The sequence below is a fragment of the Azolla caroliniana genome, unplaced genomic scaffold (genome assembly GCF_043228905.1).
Source record: "Azolla caroliniana isolate FFs.n. ecotype wild unplaced genomic scaffold, voAzoCaro1.0.p SCAF_11, whole genome shotgun sequence".
Classification (NCBI taxonomy): Eukaryota; Viridiplantae; Streptophyta; class Polypodiopsida; order Salviniales; family Salviniaceae; genus Azolla; species Azolla caroliniana.
Window position 1 is genome coordinate 10289581 of NW_028230446.1, and position 23839 is coordinate 10313419.

Sequence of the window (23839 nt, forward strand, 5' to 3'; positions counted from 1 at the left end):
GTCCGTGGCAGTATTGTTGTGGGCGAACTCAGCCATTGGAAGAAATTTAATCCAATCATCTTGTTGATAACTTATCATACATTGGAGATATTGCTCTAGGATCTGATTTACTCATCCCATTTGGCCGTCTGTCTGAGGATGGAAGGCTATCGAAAATTTTGTGGAAGTTCCAAGAGTTTGGAAGAGGCATTTCCAGAAATGAGACATAAATTGGGGACTGCGATCAGAAATAATGTCATCTGGTAAACCGTGAAGGCGCACAATATTCGTTAACAATAGATCTATTGCTTCCATCCTTGAAATTTCTTTAGAACATGGAATAAAATGCGCCATCTTTGTGAACCTATCTCCCACCACCAATACTGAATTGAATCCCTCAATGTCGGGAAGGTCGGTGATAAAATCCGTCGAGATGGAGGCCCATGGCCTATTTGGAATGGGCAGAGGTTGAAGTAGACCGTAGGGACGATGATGTATTGCTTTGGCACGAGCACATGTATCACATGTTTTTGCGAATTTTTTAAAAAGTTTCCAAGGTTGTGGCCACCAATAACTTCTAGAGATTAACTCCAAAGTTTTTGCAACACCAAAATGTCCAACAGGGATATCATCATGGCACTCCTTCACGATACGGATATGACAAGGACCATCTGGGACATACATTAAGTTGTTCCGGAAAAGAAAACCATCCCGAAACATAAATTGTTCATGGATATTTCGTACCTCCCTTATGGTTGAGTTGTTGACTCGATACTCCTTAATCTCTTTTGCAAATTTGTCGTTGGCAGTATCTGTCGCTATTGCATTGAGTAATGATTCATCCACGCCCATATTAGCTGCAAAGAGTTGCATCTGATGTGGTTGTAGAACACAATGTGATTGTTGATTGTGGATTGCATCTCCTGGCCAGATTACGAATTCTGAACACCAATATAGGGCATCAGCTTTACCATGTTGGGCACCAGGACCGAAAAAAAATCGAAGTCGTAATCAGCCATGAAGGTCGACCATCAGGCTTACCTCCGGTTCAAAATGCGAGTAGTGGTGAAGTAGACAAGGTTCTTGTGATCGGTCACCACCTGGACACGGTGTTGGGCGCCCACCAAGTAAGGAAGTCATTCTTCAAAGGCGGCAATAATGGCAAAGAGTTCTTTGTCGTAAACTAGGTAGTTAATCTCAGGGGGTGTGAACTTCCTAGAATAAAAGGCAACAGGATGAAGGATCCCATTGTTATCTGATTGAGAGAGAATGGCACCGATGGTGAAGTCAGAGGCATCAGTTTCGATCGTAAATGGTTAGGTTAGAGCTGGGTGTAGAAGTACTAGAGCTGAAGTAAAAACCAGTTGGGTTGTAGGGATCCAGCAAAAAGGAGAATCCTTCCGAGTGAGTGCTATAAGGGGTTGCGCCAATGTAGAGAATCCTTGAATGAATCGATGATAGAAGTTGGCAAAACCCAAAAACGATTGCACATCCTTGAGACTGGTGGGAACTTCCCACTCTTGAACCGTTGCGACTTTCTTCTTGTACATAGTGAGACCATCAGATGAAATAACATACCCGAGGAATTCAACTGAGGTTCGATCAAACTCATACTTCTCAGGTTTTGCATAAAGTCCATGTTCCCGAAGTTTGGATAGGATAAGCCAAACGTGCTTGATGTGCTCTATGTAGTCCTATGACAAGATAAGTATTTCGTCGAGATAGATGACCACAAATTGGTTCAGATATTCTCGGAAGATATCATTCATCATATGTTGAAAAACGGCAAGAGCATTTGTGAGACCAAATGGCCTTACCATGTATTCAAAATTCCCGTACCTGGTTCAAAATGCCCCATTTTCCACTTATCTCCAGGCTTGATACGCCCCAAGTTGTAGGTGCCTCTGAGATCGATTTTGGAGAATATACACCCAGCCCAAAGTCGGTGGAGGAGTTTGGGGATTAGAGGTAGAGGATAGCGGTTTCAAACAGCTCGATTGAGCACGTGATAGTCGATACATAAGCGTAACATTCCATCAGATCTTTCTTTTTGACAAATAGGATAGGAGAACCAGCTAGAAATTTTGAGTGGCGAATGAATCCCTTTGTGAGATTCTCTTCAATGTATATTTTGAGGGCCTTGAGTTCAGGTTCAGATAACCCATAGATAGGGCCAAAAGGAGGACAAGCACCATCTTTCAAGTTAATTGGACAATCATATGGACGATGTTCAGGCAGGCGATCAACATTTTTCTTCTCAAATACATCAGAGAAGTCATTGTATTTTGATAGAAAAGAGTTAGTACATAGGGCAATGTTTGGAGTTGACATGACCGCCATGTCCTTAGAATTAGAAATGGATGCAATCAACATTGTATCACTTACCCGAGCAAGAGTGGAAATTGTTTCCGAGGCCGAAGCGGGAGTAACTATCGACGTTGTTTCTATTAGAGTAACCATTGACATGGTTCTCGCGGAAGAGGAAATGGGAGCGATCGCTAACTTGGTCCTCACCGAAGCAGAAATGGGAGTTGCCTCCAAAGCATGAGTGGGAGCAACCATTGACGCGGTCCTCACGGAGCAAAAACGGGAATCGGAGCGACCGCTAACATGGTTCTCACCAGAGCAGAAACGGGAATTGGAGCAACCATTGATGTGGTCCTCATCGAAGCAGGCGGCCAAACAAATGGCAGAGCATTGGCTCGAAGAAGAGTGGAAGAAATTGCTTGTGGGCGAGAATTCGAGGTGAAGTTGATGGAGCGAGATTGCCAAACCCCGATTGGATTGTGAGTCTCGAGCCATGATAACCCCAAGATGATTGGATGTCAAGGTGATGTGATGAGGTTAAAAATGATTTCTTCCTGGTGGCCTCCTATGTGGAGACTCAAGGGAATTGTTGTATCTGTGATTGCACTAGAAGAGAGCGTTCGACTGTCGATCACTTCAACTGGAATCGGGACAGTTATTTTATTGCTTGGAATGTCGTGTGTCCGTCCAAACATGATATCAATAAAGCACGATGTAGCCCTAGAATCCAAGAAAGCTTTTGTCTTCAAAGTGGTAGAGACAAACTGAAGAGTGATCGGAAGTGTGAAGCTTGTTGTCGAAGTGGTCGGTTGATTGGGCCCTGGACACAATTGTCGACTCTTGTGGACTAGATGCACAGCCCCTACTGCATCTGGACATTGGATTTTTCCTGTTGACAGAAAATGTCAACCCCATCCACACGATGTGGTGTTTGAAGGGGTCCCTTTTTTGGGCAAGAGCGGATCAAATGGTCAGGGCCGCCACAATAGAGACATAAATTGTTGGCCCGTCGATGTTGTCGTTGCGCGTTCGTCAATGGTTGGTAGCAAACTCGATTGATCTCCATTGGAGAGCTAGAATCTATGGCGGGAGTTGAAGATGAAGTAGAGTATGACATGAGATTCGGGGCCGTCAACCATGGTAGGTGACTTCGTGTAGCGGCTGGCCAAGGTGGATGGATCCAGTGAGGATGTTCCTCTTGCCGGAACTCAAAGAGACGGTTATTGACGGGAACTCAACGCTCCTTATGCACAAAGCTCGGCCACAACCGAGATTCTTTTCATACACAAAAAATAGGAAACGAAAACACGACACAAAGGAGAGGAAGATACACAGGAGGTTTACGTGGAAAACCCAAAGAGGGAAAAACCACGGCAGCCCACAGGCTGCAAACTGTCACTATGTGAGAATGTACAACAGTGAGTTCACTGAGGCAACGACCTCGTGCTCACAGATCTTCGCCACACGCGGCGGTTACAACAGAGGCAACGACCTCTTTCTCTCTCTCTCTCTCTCTGTACACTATTACGTGCTCTCTCTTCTTCTTGCACCAACAAGGAAGAATGATAACAACAACAGTTACTAAAAGTTTGCCCTAAGTCATATTTATACTAATATGACTTTTCGGCTATTTACAAATGTAGCCTTGATGGGCTCTCAGAAACATATTTACGAATATGTCTCTTCATCCGGTTCTCACCGGGTCTGTACCATCCGGCTCTCCGTAGCCGGGTACTCCTCATCCGGTTCATACCGGGCCTGCACCATCCGGCTCTCCGTAGCCGGTTACTCCTCATCCGGTTCATACCGGCCCTGCACCATCCGGAGGGACCTGTTTCCCAACAGTTATTGCAGCGCATAGCTTCGGAAATAGCCTCATTCAAAGATGTGGGCTTAGGAAAATCAAGCAAAAGATTTTTTATCTCACCTTGTAATCCTCGACGGAATTGATCGAGGAGGGCTTGTCCATCCCATTCGACGTCGCAAGCGAGCTGACAAAATTCAGATGCATAGATTGATGTTGTCATGATATGGTAAGACTCGAACCCATGACTTTATGTTACATGGGTGGAGCTCTTCACAATTAGACTATATGTTGTAATACGAAGAATATTATTTTCATTTGGAACATTCTAGAAACTTCAGGAGTACTCCTGAGAACACTATAAAAAGAGGCACAAGGCATTATATCGAACCAAATCGGTTCAACGCCAGTCTTAAGACTCCTAGATACTATTGTATATTCTCTTAACATAATATATTTTTTTTTTTATCATCATTCGCTCTCTCTCTCTCTCTCTCTCTCTCTCTCTCTCTCTCTCACTCGCTCTCTCCTTCTCTCGAGAGTTCTACACCTCCCATAGTACTAATCCTCTTTTAGTACTAATTCCTTCTCTCTCTTAGTATTGTTCCTGATAGTACTTCTCTGTCTTAGTACTATTCCTAACAGTTTGAACCGATTTTGGGGTCTCCTTCCTTTATCTTCTTCCTTCTCCCTCCCTTCATACTATTGCTCTTTTCTCTCATACTATGGCCACTGTCAACGCTCAAGAATATCAATCCGTTTTTTCAGAGTTGCAATGCTTGAAAGAGAAGTTTCTCGCATTGGAACAAGACAATCAACGACTCTTGGGGGAACTTCAACAAATCTCCTTAGAGAAGCAGCAGACGCAACAACAACATGGGGAACTAGCGTTATGCATGCACCAGCTCGAAGCAACCATAGTAGCGATGCAACAACAAAGACACAATACGCAAGGGGTTCATAAAGAACCCAAGATCGGCCTTCCCATGAAATTCGATTCAACGCGATCACAATTTAGAGGATTCATTAATCGGGTACGATTAGTCATTCAAATGCATCATTCCCGATATCACACCGATGCATCACGAGTGGGTTTAGTAGGCACGTTGTTAAATGGCTCAGCTTTGGCATGGTTCACTTGGTTGTTAGAAAAGGAATCTCCTTTACTAAACAATTTTGAAGAGTTTTTAAGTGAGTTTAAAGCTTGTTTTGGAGATACTAACACCATAAGGACAACAATCAACAAAATCCAACGATTACGTCAACCTCCGCATACGCTGCAGATTTCCACCTACTCACTTCCAATATCCCCTGGGATAACCAAGCACTTATGGAGCAATTTCGTTATGGTCTACGTAACGATGTCAAGGATTTACTCTTGACCTTCCCCGAAGAACCAAAGTCATTGATAGAAGCAATCAATCGCGCGGTGAGATGCGACAACCATCTTTTCGAACGACGTTTGGAACGTCAGTTCCAAATGCCAAGGGCAAGATAAGAGCCCACCTACGCCTCACTGGTAGCAAAACCTTTTCCAAGGGAGTCATATAATGCGTCTACAGTGAATACTCCAACTCCGATGGAAATTGACACTACACGTCATCGCAGACCATTATCGGAAGAAAGAAAAGCATCAACGTTGAGCAAATCGACTATGTCTTTATTGCGATGGACCAGGGCATATTGCAGTGAACTATCCCCATAGGCCAAGAAGACAGGTGAACCAAATAGTTGCTACTTCTAATTGTACTAAACCCGAATCTATTTTAGTAGGAATATATGATAGTCCTAATAGTATTAATATCCCAAATCTATCGAACAAATTTGATGTCCTTAGTCAGTTAGACGAACAGTTAAATGACTAAATCCAACCAAAATAGGAGCCGTTTGGTTGGACAACCCTAGATCTGTGCAGCCCATTAGTGGTTCCATTCCCTCTAAGAAAATTAGCAATGTGTTCTTAGCCCAAGTAACCGTTAGTACTAAAAGTAACCCTCTAATACATGTCTCGGCACTCCTAGATTCTAGAGCTAATTCTTGCTTTATGGATAGGAGTTTTTCCCAAGCTCATCAAATATCCCTAAGAAAACTCCCATGTCTAGCCTCTGTAGTAGTCATTGATGGTCATCCCATTGCTTCCGGAAATATCATAGAAGAGTCAAAGCCCATTAATATTGTCCTAGATAATTTAGCTTGTGTAGTATGCTTCAATATAATTAGTATCCCAGAACATCCCATTGTTTTGGGATTACCATGGTTCGAATTACATAGCCCAGACATAGATTGGAGAACAAGAGAAATCTGGTATCGACAAACCCGAGGATCTACTCATAAGATTGCAACCATTTCGCTACATCAGTTGCGTTAGGAAGGACGCAAGGAATAAATGTTTCTCTTCACAACTTATCAGTCAAATCCTCCAACACTACTAAAGAGGAGTCTACCATTCACCTTCCAAAAAAGTATCGTCATTATGCCAATACGCTTCCTCACCATCGACCGTATGATTGCCCCATCGATTTACAATCGGGAAAAGAGACACCATGGGGACCGATCTATAATTTGTCACCAACCGAGCTAGAAGTCCTTCAAGCCTATATAGAGGATAATTTGGCAAATGGTTTCATTTGACATACGAAATCTCCAGCCGGCGCACCCATTTTCTTCGTCAAGAAAAAGGCTGGATCACTTCGTCTCGTCGTAGATTACCGTTGTCGTGTGAATCTTCACACACTATGTAAAAAAAATAATGAAATAATAGATTAGATTAGTAGAGTATTATAGAAAGATGGATATACTCAAGAGCTTCAAAACGTTTTTTACTATATACAAAATGGAGAAATACATATCAAGTTATGAGAAAATAAAGTTTGAGAAGATAGGGAAATTAGAACTATCCCACATAGATAGGAAAGTTAAGGCCCTGGCTATATAAACACCTTGAGCTCCCTCATTTGTCATTTGTGCTAAGAGCACTTTGGCCACTTTGTCTTGATGGATGATGGTGGCCAAATTCCCTAAAACCGGAACCGGCCGGTAAGCAAATCCAAAAAACGGGGCCGGTAAGCAAATCCGGAAACCGGCCGGTATGCAATCCGGAAACCGGCTGGTATGCAATCCGGAAACCGTCCGGTATGCAAAACCGGAACCGGTTGGCAAGCAAACCGGAACCGGAACCGACCGGCAAGCAAAATGGAACCGGCTACCGGACGAGGTTGGACGCGCATGGACGAAAGATTGGATCATGCAACAAACTAAAGTAAAGGTCAAGTGAACGATCGCATGTAACTAAAGAAAAAGCCATGCAACTAAAAATAGATTCAACGAAAAGAAAAACTATGCAACTAAAACTGGAGGCATATGATCAACGAGGAACTCCATATATAATTCCATTTTTTTTCCTATACTGTCATACTCTCCATATTATCTTAATTATCTTGTCCTAAGCCATAACTCTCATAAACCTTAAAATTCCCTAAAGAAGCGATAACACTCAAAAACCCTAATCTTCCCTAAGGAAGCCATAATACTCATATAACCTAATCCTAATCTTCCCTACGGAAGCCATAATACTCATATAACCTAATCCTAATCTTCCCTACGGAAGCCATAATACTCATAACCCCTAATTTTTCTTTTCTATTAATCTTAGTAAACCTAAAACTTCTAAATCCCAATCTTGGGACATATTATAATTTCTTTTTCCTTTGTTAATGAAAATTATTAAATTTCTTCTTTCTGTTAATTGTTAAAAATAGAAACGCACAAATGTGATTATCCTCTAGTCGGAGGCCCCGGGGTCTTGCCTCAAGTTCGTGTATCCTCGTCGTATTTTCGCGACACCGTGGTTTGAATAAGGACACCATGAAGAATAGGTGCGCACTTCCCCTTATCTCAAGTCTTTTAGAACGGATCAATGGTGCAAGGTTCTTCACAAAGATTGACTTACGAGGCGCATATAACCTCGTACGGATCCGACCAGGAGTTGAATGGAAGACCGCGTTTCGCACCAGGTATGGGCATTTCGAGTATACGGTCATGCCTTTCGGCCTCACTAATGCGCCAACAGTCTTCCAGCAAATGGCAAATGATATATTCTGAGATCTCTTGGATGTTTGTTTGATCATCTATTTGGATGATCTACTGGTCTATTTGAAGACCCAAGAAGATCATGATTCTCATGTATCGTTAGTACTAAAACGACTTCGAGAACATGGTCTTTATGCAAAGCTCGAAAAATGTAGTTCGAGTGCAACCAGGTAGAATTTCTAGGCTATGTCATTTTCTTGGAAGGCATCTCCATGGATCCAACTAAGGTCAAAACGGTGGTAGAGTGGCAGACTCCGCGTTCGTTGCAAGATGTGCATTGATTTCTAGGCTTTACCAATTTCTACCACAAGTTTATACAAGATTACTCAATGCTTGTTCTGCCTCTCACACGGCTCACCAGGAAGAGACAATTGTTCGTTTGGTCTGAAGAAGTAGACATGGCTTTTGAGAATCTTAAGAAGGCATTTACATCAGCTCCTATTCTGGCTCATGTTGATCCGGAAAAAACATTCATCACCAAAGCAGACGCGTCGGATTTCGTGTTGGGTAGAATTCTGTTACAACAAGGCGATGATGAAAAGCTCCATCCTGTGGCTTCCCACTCATGCAAGTTTGACGCTGCCAAAATCAACTATGAAATTCATGATAAGGAGCTATTGACAATCATGGACTCTTTTACGCAATGGAGGCATTTTCTAGAGGGATCTTGTCATCAAGTCACCGTATTCAATGATCACAAAAACCTTTTCTACTTTCAGAATGCTCGTGTGTTAAATCGACGTCAAGCTCGGTGAGCCCAATTCCTCACTCAATTCGACTTAAAAATTACATATCGTTCGAGGAAGCAACAAGGGAAGGTAGATGTATTATCACGACGCTCGTATCTAGCACTGCGTCCTGGCGAGCCAGCTTTCGATAACCAAAAGCAAGTAATCCTGGGACCAGCATGCCTGCAAACAACGCAGGTTTTCCACATTATCGATACCATAAGTGAGGACTTGAAGACATATGCTTTCACCCAAGCCATTCTAGCACAAATTGATCCCTCTCGAGCATCTTGTTCACAGTCGCAACAACCAGGTACAGACTATCGATAATTCAAATGTCATGATGGATTACTATTCTTTAAGAAACTCTTGTTTGTTCCTAATGGTTCTTGTCGCCTTCGAGTAATCCAAAATTGTCATGACACATATACAATTGGGCATTTTGGTAGTACTAAAACATTAGATTTAGTACAACGATATTTCTGGTGGCCCCATATGTGACAATTTGCCAAAGATTTTGTTCGGACTTGTGATACATGTTGCAGAGCAAAAATGCCAAGGCACTATATAGTTTATTAGAACCATTACCAATTCCAAGCAAGCCGTGGCAATCCATCGCTCTAGATTTCATCACAGATCTTCCAATCTCTAAGGGATTCGATGCGTTCTTAACAATAGTTGATCGATATACGAAGATGGCCCATTTCCTACCATGTACTAAGGAAATCTCTTGTGAGGAAACCGCTGAAACTATCATGCGTGACGTATGTCAACATCATGGCCTTCCCAATAGTATCCTCAGCGACCGTGGACCCCAGTTCATCTCGAAATTTTGGAATCACCTCTTTAAAATGCTCAAGGTCACTTGTAACCTCTCCTCTGGCTACCACCCGCAAACACATGGCCAAGCAAAACGAACAAATCAAACGCTAGACCAATATCTTCGGTGCTTTCTAAGCTATCATTAGGATAACTGGGCTGATATTCTCCACTTCGCCAAATTTGTGTATAATAACTCTGTCCACTGATCGACAAAGGTTACACCATTTTATGCTTATATGGGCTGCCACCCCCGGTGGTGTGTATTTGAAACCCCAGAGTTACCAACAAATCCTTGCGCAGAGGATCATTTGGAGCGGTTACGCAAGATACAAGCGGATTTATCTACTCATCTACAACATGCTCAACAAACACACAAGGTTTACGTGAATCGTCATCGGCCTCTATCTAGTTTTAACATTGGAGATCGGGTATGGCTACTACGATGACACATCAAGACTACTCACCCATGCGAGAAGTTGGATTATCGGCGATTAGGTCCTTTCCGTATTATCAGAAAAATTAATGATGTCGCTTTTCGTCTCGATCTACCTCCACAACTTCAGATACATCCGTTGTTTCATAGTTCTCTCCTCGAACCCTATCAAGACACCACCATCGCAGGTCGTATTAAACAACCTCCACCCCCGATCGAACTTGAAGATGAACCTCAGTACAAGGTTGTCACCATCCTCAATTCCAAGATTGTTTGCAACAAGCTCTACTATTTAGTCGATTGGCTAGGATATATTCCCAGCGAGCGTACCTGGGAACCAATAGAGAATGTGACCAATGCTCGTGCTCTTCTTGAAGACTTCCATCGTCAATATCCAGACAAAACGACTCGTGACACTCGTCGTTTTAATTGGGGATAATGTCCTGATATGGCAAGACTCGAACCAATAACCTTATGTTACATGGGTCGAGCTCGTGACCATTAGACTATATGTTGTAATACGAAGGATATTATTTTCATTTAAGTTTTACTGTAGAAAATTGATGTATATTCCACATTTCTTTGGAACATTCTAGAAACTTCAGGAATACTCCTAAGAACACTATAAAAAGAGGCACAAGGCATTATTTCGAACCAAATCAGTTCAATGCCAGTCTTAAGCCTCCTAGCTACTATTGTATATTCTCTTAACATAATATATATCTTTTGTTATCATCATTCTCTCTCTCTCTCTCTCTCTCTCTCTCTCTCTCTCACTCTTTCCTTCTCTCGAAAGTTCTACACCTCCCTTAGTACTAATCGTCATCGTTTAGTACTAATTCCTTCTCTGTCTTAGTATTGTTCCTTACAGATGCCGCACGCTTTCGTTGTTGTAATGCATATAATTTGTTGAGTGTGGCTCGTCGTTTGTTGGTCTCCCCGAAAGTTGCTTCAAATTCAGTAAGAAATACTTGGAAGTCGGTCAAGAGGGGTGAAGAGGTCTCCACCAAAGGGCAAGCCAAGCTTGGGCTTGTCCTAACATCAATGTGCGGATGAGTCCGGCTCATCGAAAGTCATCAGAATAGTGTCGGGGCTGAAGGCGAATAATAAGGCGGATCTGGTTGATGAAGCCTCTTAACTATGACCTTGTTCCATCGAATTTATCTGGGAATCTAACATTAGGTTCTATTGTAGAAGGGTCAATAATTGGGTGAGGTATGACCGTTGTTGCTGCTTGAAGTTCTTGGAGGGAGTTTCACAAGTTGGCATTCTCATGTTGGAGTTGTTGCAAGACCACCAAAATTTGCTCAAGGTTACTAGATGATTTTGACATGATAGTGTATTGAGAAAGAAGAAAAAGAAGGAAGGAAATCAATCTGTCACGGATGAACAATTGGAAGATAAAGAGATGGGGAAGTTGATGACAATGAGTAAGAATATCTATTCCATGACTGGTGTTGATTTCCTTGATGTTAACAAGGGAGATCAACCCTTTTTATACATGTAGTGAGGCATGATAAGCATATTCATGCCAAGTCTTACATACTTAGTCTTATATACCACTCTTTATACAAAGGTTTAAAATCTAAAGTTTTTCTAGGAGAAATATATATATGCAAGAACCTAAGGCTAAAATTAGAGTCGATGTTCATGACAAAACTATCGTTTAAGTTATTCTATTGATGAAATGAATGAAGGAAAATGAACAAAGAAAGAGTTCATGCTTACGAATCATATATTCTTTTTCCAAAACCGTTAATGCTTACAATAAATCGCGGATTCATATATTCCTTTTCCAAAACCATGATTTTTTAAACAAGACAATCATCATTCAAGTTATTCCATTAATAAAATGGATGAAGGAAAATGAACAAAGAAAGAGGAGTTCATGCTTACGAATAAAATCGGTGTTGGAAGAAGCCTCAAATCGGTTGAAGAAGCCTTAAATCAGTCTTTGAAAAAGCCTCAAATCGATGTTGGAAGAAGCCTCAAATTGGTGGAAAAAATCTCAAATCGGTGGAAGAAGCCTCAAATCGGTAAAAGAAGCCTCAAATCAGTACTGGAAGAAGACTCAAATTAGTGAAAAAAGCCTTAAATCAGTGTTGGAAGAAGACTCAAATCAGTGAAAGATGCCTTAAATCTATGTTGGAAGAAGCCTCAAATATGATGCAAGAGGTTTAGTGTTTGAATAAACATCAAATCTGAGATAAGATAATGGGTGCTAACAGATATTCATGCATAACATAAAATCTTAGATAGGAGGATGGAGGATACCTAAGATGCATAGTTATCAAATCTAAGTCAATCTCGATTAGATAGAGGAAGAGGAGGCATCTCACCAGGTCCAACCGATCCGGTTTCCGGATCTCTTCTAGTTCTCACCGAGTCCTCTTCATTCATAACCGAATCCCATCCGGAGGGACCGGATTCCCAACAATCTCCCCCTTCACTCTGGCATGGGATGTCTCGTCAACCCGATCCGCTTTCAGCAAGCGTCCAGCTTGTCAGTTGTCAACACCTTGGTAAGCATATCCAACCCGTTCTCCTCCGCGTGGATCTTCATCAGCACGACCTCTTGATCTTCTACCTTCTCCCGAAGCCAGTGATATCTCCTTTGGGTGTGCTTCGTCCGAGAATGGGAGGCCGCATTCTTCGCAAGGTGGATGACACTTTGGCTGTCGCAGTAGAGCCGAATTCCTCCTGCCAGATCCCTAGCTCTCCGATGAAGTCCTTCATCCAGATTATCTCCTTGTTGGCTTCCACATCTGGCATGTACTCCACCTCCATGGTTGACAACGCAACCGTCTTCTGCAACCTCGACTGCCACGAAACAGCTCGCCCTGCAAAGGTCATGAAATATCTGGATGTAGACTGGATGGTATCCGCATCAGCAGACATATCCGAATCAGTGAAGCCTTCCAAGAGGGGTTTACCGAAGCCGAATCGGAGGCACATACTCAAGGTGCCTTTCAAATACCGGAGTACCCACTTTACCGCGTTCCAGTGCTCTGTTCTGGGATTTCTCATAAACCGGCTCAACACTCCAACTGCATATCTAATATCCGGTCGAGTACCAACGCATACATCAAGCTCCCGACGGTAGAAGCATATGGTATCTTCATCATATCCGTCTTCTCCGCCTTTGTCCTCGGCCTTTGTTTTTCGGATAGCTTGCAGTTTGCCGAAAGTGTCGATCCAACCGGTTTTGCCTCTGAAATGTTGAATCGTTGAAGCACCTTCGTCACGTACTTCTCCTGTGTCAGCCACAACACCTTCTTCGGCCAGTCCCGGATGATGTGCATTCCCAATATTTGTCTAGACGGACCCAAGTCTTTCATTGAGAAGGTCCAGTTCAGATCCTTCTTCAGCATCTGAATCTTGCCTTGGTCTCGTTCGACGATCAGCATATCATCCACATATAGGTGGAGTATGAGGAAATCTCCTCTGCCAAATTTCTTCACAAGCACGCAGTGATCGGCCTGCGTCTTGTGGTACCCTTGGTCGGTCATGAAGGAGTCGAACTTCCGATACCATTCCCGGGGAGCTTGCTTCAGTTTGTATAGGCTCTTCTTCAACCGACACACCAAATGCTCCTTCCCTTTCTTCAAAAATCCTTCTGGCTGCTGCATGTAGATCTCCTCTTCGACGTCACCATGGAGGAACGTCGTCTCTACGTCTAGTGGCTCTACCTCGAGGTCCATGCTTGCCACTATGCGCAGCACCGTCTAAATGGAAATCATCTTAACTACTGGGGCAAAGATCTCGTCGAAATCCACTCCTTTCTTCTGCTAGAAACCCTTCATCACGATCCGGGCTTTGTATCTCGGTGAGTTTCCGGCATCTCCTGGATTTAGCTTATAAACCCACTTGTTCCGAAGTGCCCTCTTTCCTTTCGGCAACTCCGTCAGTTCATACATGTAGTTCTCATGCAGGGAATCCATCTCGTCCTGCATGGCACTCGACCACTTGCGGCTATGGGTGTCTTTCTTTGCTTCTTCGAAGCTTTCCAGCTCCCCCTCATCCGTCAACAATACGTGCTTTGCATCCAGAAATCTCTGGGGGCTCTTCTCTCTCGAAAAGGATATCTCCATCCTTGGTTTCTGACTACCGGTTCCTCCGTTTGTTCTTCATCTGAGTCCGATTCGGGATCTGGTCCGGTTCTGGTGTCTTCTTCTTCTTCGGTCGGTTTGGTTTCTTGTCCGTATCTGGCCAATTCATCAAGTGTCCTCCAATTGCCGGCCAACATCCGATTTTCAACCGGGTAGGACCTTGTGTCCTCAAACTGGTTTTCATTGGATCATCCGGAGTTCATCATCTTCTTCTCCGACTCTCAGTCGGCAATGGTCCTGTCTTCCATGAACACTATGTCCCAAGACACCCGAACACCTTCAAATGTTGGTAAGATACATCTTTACCGGTCCATACTTTCTACAGTGAGTCTCCTTCCAAGGGTGTTGAGGGTGATTTGTTTATCACATAGGTCACCGTCATCAGCGCCTCAGCCCAAAACTTCTTGGGTAGCTTTGCATGTGCAAGCATGCTCAAGACTCTCTCCATTATGGTCCCGTTCATCCGTTCGGCCAGCCCGTTTAGTTTCGGCGTCTTCGGCATTCCCTTCGACTAGCAATACTCATCGAACTGGCCCCGGTATTCTCCTCCGGTGTCCACTCGAATCGCCTTCAACTTCTGGTTGGTTTCTCTTTCCACTCTCATGTGGAGCTCCTTGAAGACAGATAACACTTGATCCTTCATCTTCATTTGTGAAACCCACAGCTTCCGGCAGTGGTCATCTATGAACGTCACGAAGTACTGCGATCCAGCATGTGACTTCGTGTCCACTTGACACACATCGGTATGCACCAGCTCCAGTGGTGCATTCTATCTCATCGGTGGCCTTGACCGGAAGGAGGTTCGGTTTTGCTTACCGGCCAAGGAATCGGTGCACTTCTCAAGATACACATCTTTCACCTCCGGAATGAGGTTATCTTCGGCAAGTCTTCTCATCCCCTTCTGGCTCATATGACACAGTCTCTTGTGCCACAACTCACCGGCAGTGTCGGATGCTATGTTCACTTCTTCCCAGCATATCCGGGCATGCATCATATATAGCATGTTGATCTTCCGGGATCAAGCCACAATCAGGCTTCCTTTGCTGAATTTCATGACTCCGTTCTGGATGCTACCCGTGTAGCCTTCATCATCTAGTTGACCGGTTGATATCAGGTTCAATCGAACCTCCGGAACGTGTCGAACATCCTTTAGCAGCAACTTGCATCTGGTTGATGTCGTCAACAACATATCTCCTATGCCAACAATTCATTATGTACCTTCATTCCCCATCCGGACACAACCATGATCTCCGGTTCTGTAGGATGAGAAACATCTCCGGTCCGGTGTAAGATGGAACAATGCTCAGAAATCGACAACCCATGTTGTCTCATCGCCGACAAGGTTTAACTCATTCTCCTCGTTAATGAGCATCAATTCTTCTTCACTTGTCGTGATATCCGACGTTCCCTTTCGATCCGATCCTTTTCGGTCTGAACCGTTCCGGTATGAACCCTTCTTCGAATCGGAACTGTCGGTTCCTTTCTCTTTCCGGAAATGCTGACAGTTCTTCTGGAAGTGCCTCGGCTTGCCGCAATAGAAGCAAGTAGCCCTCCCCTTGACTTAGACCTCGTCCCTGATTTGTCCCGGTTTTGGGGACTCCGATACCAGCCTCTTCCACGGTTATGGTCATCTTTCGTAACAAAGGCCTTTGGATCGGTTGTGGACTCCCGGTCCTTTCGGTCAGCTTCTTCATCTAACAAGCTTGATTTTACCCTTGCTAAGGACAACTATTTTCCTTCCGGCCTGGCGTTGCCCAATGTGACAACTAACGTCTCCCAACTATCCAGGAGGGAATAGAGCAGGAGCAATGCAAGTACCTCATCCGCAAGAGGTACTTCCAACGAGGTAGCTTGGTGTGTTAGCCCTTGGAAGCCATTCATGTGCTCTGCGATACTAGAGTTGTCTTGGTACCGGAGCCTCACTAACTTCCAGAATACCAAAACCCGATTAACATCATTCTTGTTCTGGAACATGATGTCGATCTTCTCTCAGAGTTCATGAGCCTTACTTTCTTCATTGAAGTTGTTGTACAAGCTCATGTAGATGAAGCACTGGATATACGTCGTCATCTTCATGTGCATCACCTCCCAAAGTGGCGTCGATCTTATCTGGTTTCTTGTCCCTGAACTGAACTAGCAACCAAAGATCTTTAATCACCAGCATATCCCTCATCTTCGACTTCCACACTGAGTAGTTGGAGCCAATGAGCTTGAAAATGCCGCCGAACGATTCTTCCATTTCCTGTGTTGTTCGCTCTGATACCAGATTGAACGAAATAATGTGGAATATTGCTCGGCCACAACCGAGTCTTGAATCACTTCGATGAGAATCAAACACAGAGGAATGGGAAGTAGGGAGTGAACGCACATACACACACAAACAACGAGAGTACACAGGATGTTTACGTGGAAAACCCTAATAGGGAAAAACCATGGGAGCCCATGACTCCAAACTCTCACTATATAAGAAATGTACAATCAGAGACTCGGAGGCACCGACCTTGAGCTCTGTATCTTCTCCAAGCAGCGGTTACAACAGAGTATCGCTCTCTCTCTCTCTCTCTCTCTCTCTCTCTCTCTCTCTCTCTCTCTCTCTCTCTCTCTCTATACAACAGTTATGCACATACAACAATATGACAACAACTTACTTTTGTGTTTGCCCTAGGTCATATTTATACTCATATGCACTTCGGGCTATTTACAAATATAGCCTCAATAGGCTTATTCAAAACATATTTACAAATATGTCTTCTCTTCCAATTCTCACTGGGTCCATCCGATCCGGTTTCCGAATCTCTTTCGATTCTCACCGGTGTCATGGAGAAAACCAGCCATAGGAGGAATTGGGAGTCCTAGCGCGTGAACAGGTTTTTCACAGATACGCACCAATTTAATGTGGAGAATGGTGCAGAATTCTGCTCAGCCACAACCAAGTCTTGAGCACTTCTCTTGAGAATGAAACACAAAAATGGGAAGTGGAGAATACACAAAGGAAATACACATAGGATGTTTACGTGGAAAACCCTAATAGGGAAAAACCACGGGAGCCCACAAACTCCAAACTATCACTATGAAGAGAAAGGGTACAATCAGAGACTCATAGGCAGCGACCTCAAGCTCGGTTTCTTCGCTAGGCGGCGGTTACAACAGTTACAACAACAACCACATAAAGTGATTGCCCTAAGTCATATTTATACTTATATGAACTTAGGTCTATTTACAAATATAGCCTCAATAAGCTTACTCAAAACATATTTACAGATATGTCTTCTCTTCCGGTTCTCACCGGCTTTCTTCCAGTTCTCACAAGGTCTCCTCCGGTTTCCGGATCTCTTCCAGTTCTCACCGGGTCCTCTTTATTCATCACCGGATCCCATCCGGAGAGACTGATTTCCCAACATTTAAGTTAATGTACCTTATTTAAGAATAGGTCGGCGTGCTGTAAGTATAAACATATTAATAGGTTAATAGGTTAGCAAGTCAAGGCGTATCTTTGTCCGAAGGTACAGAGAATAAAGGTGATGTAACTAGGATGTAACAGCCCACCTCGACAGCCTATAAAAAAGGTGGAAGAAAGACTAAGGGGGATATCGCGTTTTGGGAGGGGGAAGTGTTGGCGAACTGGGAACCGAGCACTGATCTCTGTTTTTCTTATGATCAATCTTTGCTGTAATCTCTGTTTGGTTGTAATCGATTCTTCCTAAGGTGTAATCTCTGTCTATCTTTGGCGTGTTGTCGTTTCCCTGTCTGAACCGGCAAGTGTTGTGCTTGCCGATACTCGGTGTCTCCGTTCTTTCTCTTTCCTTTCTCTTTCCCTTCTATCTTCGCACACTCCTCGGTCCAGGGCCCCCCCGGTCCTGCCTTAGTTTCCTACGCGCATGCGTGACAACACGACATAATTTGGTGAACCCAATGTGAAACAAGCGGCAGAGGAGCTTGAAGATGAGAGGATCCGAACTCGCCGAAGTTATGGCAATAGCCGTCGATCGGCTGGTGAGCACTCGTGAGGGCACGGGTACCCTCGACATAGCCATCGAGTCCATAGTTGGCAAGATAGGCCGGTTCAGCGGGAAGAACGCAACAAGCTATTTGGAGGCCTATTGGGCCGAGATGATAATGAGGGACATCGCAGAGGACAGACAATTGTCCGGATTCCCTCGGGTGGTGACACCGGGCATCCACGCGGAGGTGCTCAAGGTGCAGGTTGGCTGCCAGACCTTGGAGTTTGAAGGGCGGCTCCTCGAGAGGTACGTGTACGATGACTCCCTTCGGTTGTCAAAGCGGGACTTCATGGAATGGGTTGAGACCCCCGGAAAGGGGAGGAATACGTCAGTGCTCCTTCAGGAATTCGAGAAACGGTTTGCCCGGCTCTCGGTGTTAGACAGGGCCATGCTTGACACGAGTCATGTCCTATTATTCGTCAAATCTGTGAATGTGCAAGATCAGGAGCAAGTGGGTCTCCTACTGGAGACGGATGAAGGGCTCACGGCTGACTGGAATGTGGTAAAGAGAGTCTGTAGCCGTTTTGACAAGCAGCGCAAGTGGAGAGATGAGGGTTCGGCGACAATGGGACCAACGGCGGCAGGGAAGTCTGAGGAACCATTCCTGGCGTGAAAGGAAGAAACCTAAAGTTGGCTCAAGTCAAGCTCGGCCCCGACCGGCGTGGTCAAGGGCCCATCCGGAGGAGTGGCTTTAGAAGAGCTAACACAGATGTTGTGCGACCTCCAGATTGCACAGGCCCGGAGAGACAATGGAGAATAGTCGCACGACTAGAGGCCTCTGACTGGACAACGATGCGTGTTGTGCGACGAGGTCGGCCACAGCAGGAGAGATTGCGCGGAATTTACGGAAGCACTCAGAAGTAACTTAGTATACCTGTGGAACGGGTAGGTGCACGCTAGCGACACCTGGAGAGCCCTGGAGATGAATACCGGATGTGGCAGAATGAAGTGGCTAATGGAGGAAGCTACAGCGCGCCATGCAGAGGCCGTCCACTATTCAGCGTCAGCTAGGATCCGGGTTGGAAGTGACGAAGAACTCTGGATTCTGGCCATTGGTGCTAAAAGGCCTCTCTGGAGTACGATTGGAGAGGGAGGAAGCGGACCGTGCAAAGCATCGGGTCCGGGGAGTCACGGGGTGGTCCGATCCGGTCGAGGAGAAGGCCGGATTAGTGGAAGCGACGTGCCAGAACTACGAAGTTCTAGTAGAGTACAAGCGAGCGGGGAGAGCCGAAGGAACCGGACCCGCAAACCAGTACAAGACCCAGTTCGGACCGAAGAAGAATGATGTCGGTAATTCTGGCATACTGGACAAAACAAAGCAGGCCGGTTACCGGCTGGGCATGGAGATTGAGAGATCGACGGACTTGCTGAAGGTCCTCGAAGAGCGGATCCTCGATAGCAAGGTAGAGTTGTCGTTGAGAGAGGTGCTCGGAATCGCGAAGAGGGAGTTCCACAATTCCATCATGGACTTGGTAAAGCGTAAACGGCTCTCGACAGAGCCGGAACCAGAGAGGCCCGTGGAAGTGCGGACGACGCACCTAGAGGACGAGGCCTTGGAGGATGAGTTGGCGGAGAGCCACTACTCGAAGTTGCACTGGGCAAGAGCCGGTGGTAGCATTGATAGACCACAGCTCCGAAATAAACCTGATGTCCATGGAGTTCTACTAAAAGGGAAAATGGCCGATCAACACCAAGCACAGGTGGAAAATACGCGCGGCTGCACGCACTACGGAGGCGTTGCACGGAGCGTGCCCGAGTGCGCGCGTAAAGATCGGCGACGTCGAAATAGACCAGCACTTCTTCGTGCAGGAAAAATCCTCACACCCGGTTATCCTCAGTGAACCATACATTACATCAGCCCGTATGGAGACCAAGGTGTTGGACAACGGTTCGGCGTACGCAAGGGTCAAAAGCCAAGATGGACGTCACTCCGTCTAGTTCTTGACAGTACAACCGAACCACGAGCGCACCCGAGAGACTTTCCGTAGTGGCAACTGAGGGGATTTTTAGAGAGGGCTATCAAGGCATGGGGCCGCGATAGTCCGGACACCCCGGAGGAACCCCACACGTGTACCATAGGTAGGAAATTTTGGTTCTTCAAAAACGGAGGTTGTACGATAGCCGGCATCGGCGGCTGGGAAAGAAGATAGGTCGAGGAGCGTCTTAGAGCATGCGGAGCCCTCAGCCTCGACAAAGAGATTAGCGGCGTCGTGGAGGTGGTCTCTTTCGACGACACCCTAGGAAAGATGGGGAAGGCGTCCGATGAAGGACTCGGTGAAGACCGGGTCATTCCAGTTAGTTCCATGGAAATGTATGAAGTCATTGCCGACTTCGGGGGCAAGGTTGGGTCGGGTTGGATGGCCTGCGTAGACACGAGGTACAAGACTGTGGACTGGAAGGTGAGGCCAGTGGCGGCTCCCTTGCCGGAGGGCAGCAAGGAATGGATGAAGGGGGTCACATTGGACCCAACTTTGCGGAATCTGGCCGACATAGAGCACCGGTTCACCGATATAATGCTACGGGAGCTCAAGATCAGTGGGGGTGGGTTTCTACTACTAGCGGAGGAGGACTGGTTTCGGAGGATGCTCGGGAGGCACGGGAAGGCCTTCGCATTTTCTCCGGAGGAGATTGGGTGCGTGGACCCGATGATCATGAACCTATGGTTATCTTCACAGTATCGCATGTGTCGTGGAACCTCAAGCCGATTCTGGTACCCAGAGCTCACATCCCGAAGTTGATGGAGCTACTGAAGCAGAAGGTGGAGATGGGCATCCTCGAACCGTCGAGTGCCCCGTATTCGAATCAAGGGTTTACAGTGCCGAAGAAGAACGGCATGTTGCATTTCATTCAAGACCTGCAGTCGGTCAATAAGGTGACCAGTCGAAACACAGGAATTGGGCCGACCATTGACAAGTTTGCGGAGGCCTTCGCTAGAAGGTCGATCAATTCGGTTGGTGATCTATGCTTAGGATACGATCAATTCCAACTAGCCATAGAGAGCAGGGATATTACAACAATGCGAACTCCTCTCAGTTTATTGCGGATGTGTACCCTGCCGCAAGGAGGGACCAACTTGGTGGTGCATATGGTGAACGCAATGAACAAGGTGCTAAGGGACTGTATCCCGGACATCATCATGCCATTCTTGGACGACATCCCAATAAAAGGGTATCCGGTGGAAGATAAGGATGATTTGGTCGGGCCAGATGGATGCCGGAGGTTCGTGGCGGATCACATCGACGATTGCGAGAAGGTGCTACAAAGGCTCGACGATGCGCGGCTCACCTTCTCCGGGGAGAAGTCGGCTTTCGGGCAATCCGAAATCTTGGTGGTTGGGCACTTGTCCGGGCCTTATAGCCGAAAACCGTCTCCGACGAAGGTGGAAGCCATCTCCGTAGTAAAAGAAGAATGCAAGTCGGTTACAGAGGTCTGGAGGTTCTTGGGCGTGTGTGCGTTCTACCACATCTGGATTCCGCACTACGCACACGTCGCGGAACCACTCTACGGGTTGTTGAAGAAGGGGTGTAAGTTCGAATGGAGCGAAGAGCACGCGGAGTCGATCCAAAGGTTGAAGGAAGCGCTAACCACGGCACCAGCACTCCGGAAAGCGGTTTACGAAAAGGGGGTCCCGATATATGTGACCGTGGATACGAATCCGACCGGGATCGGATGGGTGGTCAATCAAGAGGACAGAAACTACATGAGGTTCCCCATCCGGTTCGGAGCAAAGGTACTAAGCGGGCGGCAGCGGGGGTACGCCCAGGTTAAGCGCGAACTTTGGGGTATCATTTCAACAGTTAAGGCCGACAAAGACTATCTTATCGGGACGGAAGTAATAATCGAGACAAACTGCCTACCGAGTGTCATGAACACATGACCATTATGGCGTCACCCGGACTTGAACCTCGAACCTTGTAATTCATACTTGAAAACCTCAACCATTAAGATAGCTTATTGTTATATGAAACAATAAAAGCTACTTCTTGTATTACATTGATTATTGTAAAAACTCTAGATTATTCTAAAATGTTCTAGAATGTCCTAGAGCATTCTAGGTCTAGAACATTCTAGAACATTCTAGAAATCTCTAAGCTATTCTATAGGAACCTATAAATAAGCGCATACATGTATTCTCAAATCAATTCGAATCAACACCAGTCTTTAGCTCTCATTACATATCTTGTATCCATTCTCTTTCTTTCTCTATCTTATACATCCATTCTTCTCTATCCTTCTTCCATCACTCTATCTTTTATCCTTGGTTCTGACAGTTTGATTCGAATTCTCTCACTCTCTCTCTCTCTCTTATCCTCCTTTGTAACCATCCTGAAACCATGGTTGCCATTAACTCAGAAGAATATCTCACCCTTGTTGCAGAAATGGAGAACCTTAAATCCAAGTTCGCATCTCTTGAAGTAGAGAATCAACGTCTACTTGGGGATCTACAAAAGGTTACTATAGAGAAGCAACAACAACAAGAGGAGTTCACGCAACGAGTGCAACAGTTAGAGTCGACAATCGTCGTGTTACAACAACAAAGGGTTGAAGGTCAAGGACTCATCAAGGAGCCCAAAATTAGCCTCCCAGCTAAATTTGATGGGTCGAGGGCGCATTTCCGAGGTTTTTTGAATCAAGTACGGTTGGTGATTCAAATGCATCCCGCACGTTATCCAACAGATGCATCACGAGTCGGGGTAGTGGGCACTTTATTGACTGGCATAGCGTTGTCGTGGTTTGCTCCATTGCTAGAGACCAATTCTCCTCTATTGAATAATTTCGAGGAATTTATCAAGGAATTTAAGGCTTGTTTCGGAGATACTGATGGGGCGAGAACAGCTATCAACAAGATTCGTACACTTCGTCAAGGTGATCAACCAGCTTCTACATATGCTGCCAATTTCCGTCTCATCGCAAGCGATATTCCTTGGGATGAACAAGCCCTAATGGAGCAATTCCGTTCAGGCCTTCGTAGTGATGTCAAAGACTTACTTCTTGCCTTCCCCGAGGATCCAAGGTCACTTACAGAAGCTATTAGTCGAGCAATACGGTGTGATAATCGCCTTTTTGAGCGTCGATGTGAGCGACAACAACAAATAACAAGATCTAGATTCACACCAACTTATGCATCAGTAACGGCGCAATCATCCCCAAGGCAAATGTATAGCCCTGCTCCAACTCCAATGCAAACACGTAGTCCAGTCCCAATGGATAGTCCTACACCCATGGAGATCGATATGACTCAATGACGAGGACCGTTGTCAGACGAAGAGAAGCAACGTCGTCGAGAAAACCATCTGTGCTTATATTGTGGAGGTCCAGGACATATAGCCATTCATTGCTCCCGTAGGCCGAGACGTCAGGTAAATCAAATTCACTATGACAATAAAAATGAGTCCAACATTTTAGAAGTAGTTAGTGAATCTAATATTATGAATAATCCACCCTTGTCCAATAAATTTGAAGTCCTAAGCCAATTAGAAGAGGAATCAAATGAATAAGTCCGGCCAAAATAGGAGCCATTTGGTTAGACAACCCTAGATATGTACAACCTAGTGTGGGTTCCATTT